This window comes from Gracilinanus agilis, chromosome 5 (genome assembly GCF_016433145.1).
Source record: "Gracilinanus agilis isolate LMUSP501 chromosome 5, AgileGrace, whole genome shotgun sequence".
Taxonomy (NCBI): domain Eukaryota; kingdom Metazoa; phylum Chordata; class Mammalia; order Didelphimorphia; family Didelphidae; genus Gracilinanus; species Gracilinanus agilis.
In genome coordinates, this window is record NC_058134.1 from 167,348,621 (window position 1) to 167,353,523 (window position 4,903).

Sequence of the window (4,903 nt, forward strand, 5' to 3'; positions counted from 1 at the left end):
AAAAAAAAACAAATATTTAAAATAAATATATTTTTAAAAAACAAGATAACAAGGGAATATAGCACATGCTCACAAAAATAACAGAAAAATATGTTTCACCATGAGGATTGTTCAGGAACACTTGCTCAAGAATTCAGGTGTTTTTGTAGCATCTTTCTAGGGAAAACAGACTTCTGAATTGGGTTAAGTAGTTTTGAATCCTTTCATTTCCTTCTCAAGCTACAGCATAGTGTCTACTTCATAGGGTTGAGAGAATTTAAAATGAGAATGGAAAATGTTTCACAGATTTATAGGAGAGAGAAACTCTTGATGTGCCATAATTAAGACTCAGAATTTGTACCAAAGTTTTCTTTAACAAGGTTTAGTATTCTCCCTGACTTTGTCTTTACAAACTTGAGAGTGCTATATAAGTGTTAGTCTGTTTTGTTGTTAATATTTATTATCATCATCACTACCATCATTATGTGTCATTTAAAAATATTCTAAGCCCTGGGAGACATAGTCTCCCAGGACTCCCTGCTACAACTTCCCCCAACACCTCCCACTTCCTTTGTGGGAGGTTTCAGAGAAAGTATAAAAGAGAATTTGGGCACCTTTTTGCTCTCTCTACCCTGGACCCTGCAGGGCTTTCTCAGCTCTCTTGGCTCTCTCTACCCCAGAGGCTCTCTCTACCCTGGAGGTTCTCTACCCCAGATGCTGTTTCTACCCTGAGGCTCTTGACCCTGGAGAAATGCCTACCTGAGTAGACCTTTTTTCTCTACCTAATTTTCCTTTTCCTAACAAAATAAAACCTAGCTATTTCTACAATAAGTGCTACCTGATATTTATTGAGCTCTGAAAAGCTCGGGTCAATTTCCCCTACTGGAGCTAGGGGTTACTGGCTGGGCTACTTTCCTTCCTTTCCTCTGGCTTTCCCTTTTTTTCCCTTCCTTCTCCTACCTACCTTCTTCCTATCACCAACCTCACATTCCTTGGTAACCAAATTGGACCAAAACCTACCTGCCTGCCTACCAGTCATACTGCCTACAGGTAAGGAAAAAATTTTCCCGCCCAAAACCCAGCCCTGTGGGGGTCCATTCCCCTATTAAACCCCTGACAAGCTCCTTTACCTCAGTAGGGGTTCCAGATTTAAATCCTCCTCAACCTTCCTGGGCTAAAAGCCAGCAGCGGTTCTGGCTAAAACCCAGCAGGGGTTCTGCAAACAAAAACCAACAGGGGTCCTCATCAATCCTGGTCCCTCTCTGACTTCCACCCATGCCAACCTAATTCTTAAAGCTCCCTACTGCCCCCTACCTTACCTATCTAGCTCCAATCTCTCCCACTGGAGTGATTTTGACTTTTTAATAGGCAATATTAAAAAACCCAAATAAATAAAATTTGACTTACCTTGATTTTCAGCAGGGAGAGCTTCCATTATCACTCTCTTTGTCCATTTTGGCTTTAACTCCACCCCTTCCCACCCCTACCAGCACTAGTCCCACCACTAGTCCCACTGCTAATTCTCCTCCCCCTGCGGCACTGAACCTTGGCCACTGGAGGGCAGCATTGAGCACTCAGTCTGTTCCCCGTCCCTTTTTTCGGCTAAGCTGCAGTGCTGCCTTTCTGCCACTGGATGGTAGCGCCTATAATACTATATAGCAAAACCAAACAAATAAATAAAAAGAATAATTTTTTCACAGCTAAAACTAAATAAATAAATATACCAAACAAATAAATAATTGGATCTAGCTAACTAACTAAATAAATCAAAAGAAGCCACTCAATATGGTCTCTTCTATACAGGAAAACCTTTTGTTTTTTGCCAAACTGGAAACCTTTATGGTTTTCAAATGCTTCCTACTTTTAATGCTGCTGGGAAATTTTCTTTTTTTTTAAATTTCCAATAACATGCAGAAGGTTGCATATAGGAAATTGTAGGCCTAGATTCAAGCAGTACAAACTGAATCAGACAATTTCAAATACCCTGTGCATGGTACAGTGGAAAAAGGAAAAGGAGAATTTGAAATTTTGCAAGGCTGTTCCCAAAATACTCAAGGAGAAAAGTCTTATTTCTCCTATTTCCCCTGAAATAGAGACAGAGACAGATGTACTGAAACTCTTTTCTCATTTTGTACATCTCTTGGCCAACCCTCCCTCCCCTCCTCCTTCTTCTGACACTCCTGTCCCTTCTCCCAAACCACAACCAACGCCAACCAAGACTGTATCAGTTCCTACTCATGCCACAGTAAGCACACAAACACCTCAAAAGACCTGTTCTGCCATGGTAAGCACTAAAACAACTAAAAAGGAACCAAAAACCACGCTATGATTCTGATTCATATGATTCTGATTTCTGTGTTGGCCTTTTCCCTCTAAGGGAAGTGGCTACTTTAAACCAATCTAGGGATGTGATAAATTTAACACAACAAATTCCATTCACTCCTCAAGATATCAAATAATTTAAAAACGATGTTCCAAATTATAATGATGAACACATAGCTATAATGAAAAGGATGGAAGACATATTTTCCAATACAATCCTTCCTATAAGGATGTGGAAAAATTACTCCAGATCTTCCTGACAGAGAGAGAAAGAAACAAAATCATCTCTCATGTAAATAAACCCCAAGGACTAAATGCAGTACACTGGCCACATAAGGATCCTCACTTGAATCGCAACGATTCTGAGGAATATTTGAAGTTAAATAATGTTAGGGCTGCAATATTAAAAGCAATGAAAGAATGTGCAGAACATCCAGACAACTGGACCAAATTTGATCCTCTAACATAAAATAATGATAAAACTCCCTCTCAGTTTATGGACAGGCTTATTGAATTGGGAGGTTAATTTTTGGACTTGGATTTATCAACAGAGCAAGGCATAAGACAAATAAGGAGACAATTTGTAAACAATTCTAGCAAAGTGGTCCAGGATTACTTTAAGATGCATTTTCCAAAATGGACAAAAATGGATCTGGACGAATTAAGGAGAATAGTTGTGTGTGTCACTAAAAGACATGAAGAGACAAAGGTACAAACTAATGATCTATTGGATATCATACAAAAAGAACTTAAATCATTGCAAAATAAAATAGAAAAACAGGAAATAGGACATAATGATACTACACAAATACCACTTGCCTCTCTCCAAGAGTCTAGTTATCAATCTCTGACCTGCTACTTCTGTAACAAGAAGGGCCACTTAATGATGAATTGCAGGAAGCTGTTCCAGACAATTAGGAATAATACTAGCAACTACAACAATTTCAGGAACAGCAATTTCAGGAATAATAATAACTATAGAAATAATACTAATTTCAGAAACAATAAATATTTGAACAATAACTATAGGAATCACAATCTCAGGACTGATAACCAGGCAGATAACTCACAACAAATGACCGCACAGCAGTACCTTCTAAGTGGACTCGTCCACTCACTACTCAGGTTGATATTGTTCCTCCATATGGGGCAGAAGGAGGTACCCCTTAAACTCTATTAAACTCTATTTCTTTTGTTGTTTTGTTACTATTAACCCTTTTCAGTTTTGTCTCCCTCAAAATAGAAAAGTAAAAGCAGCAGAATTTTTACTATACATGTCTACCTCCTTACTTTTTTTGTGCCATCCAGTATTTGACATGTGCCTTTGTATTGATAATTTGGAAAACTCGTATTTTGTGTATTTGAAAGATTTGAACATATATTACCTTAGGAAAAGAAAACCTGTATTAGTAATTTGTACTAACTTGATTTTCATTTTGTGCTTTTTGTGAAACTTTTATGTTTTCGTAAATGTATTATCTCTTTTATAACTCCATTGTTTTACCTCATTTGCACTCACATTGTAGATCATGGCTAAACTAAGAGGAAATGCATCAAAATTCTTGGGTAAGAACCTTTATATTCTACCCCTCTTTAAATGACATGAATTGCAATATACATATACATATATATATATATATATATATATATATTTATCATTGTCACTGATTATAGGAGATATATATTCTGTAATTTTTGCACATTTTTTAAAATTGCATGTGCAATTTTTCTATTTGAAGCACATATTATCTAAATTGAAAGAATTTTTTATTATTAGATTAGTGTAGGTTATTTATAATATAATAATATATTTATTATATCCATTTGTTCAAACTATAACTGCCTGCCCCAAATCCTTACACTACTGAAGCTGCCATTGGTATTTAACTAATATGGAACTTTGCACATATGTCTGATTCCAAGAAATGGGATCAACAAAGGAGCACAGATTTCAACTACATAGTGCCAAAGAAGCATGTATCTAACCTGAATGATTCCAAAAAAGCACACAGGTCAAAAAAAAAGAGAGAGAGAGAAACCAATCTTGCTGAGAATTGCTGAGACTTTTATGCCAGTAAAAAAGGACTTGAACCCATTGTGAGAATCAAGGTTGCAATGCTTAACATGCATTAAGACATAGGACTCCTTTAATCATACTCCTTGTAAAATTTATATCAAGTACCTAAAAATTGGCTGTTCTGGCACCATAATCTAGCCCTGAGAAGAAATGATGAAAGAAGAAAAGAAGAAACAAATTAATATCAGACCAAAAAATACAAATCTAGTCTTTTTTTCCCTAACTTTCATACGATGGTGGTTGACTGTGGTCCTGGTTGTTAAGTGGGTACATGCATGATGTCTGGCATGGATTGCTTTGATTGGACATTATTCAAAGACTTACAACTTTGCTAAAGTTGTTGATTATTTCTATTAGCTTTTTAGTTGATTCTCTAGGATTTTTTAAGTAGACCATCATATCATCTGCAAAGAGTGATATCTTAGTCTCCACATTGCCTATTTTAATATCTTCAATTTCTTTTTCTTCTCTAATCGCTACTGCTAGTGTTTCTAGTACAATGTTAAATAAAAGACCTAGTGTGGT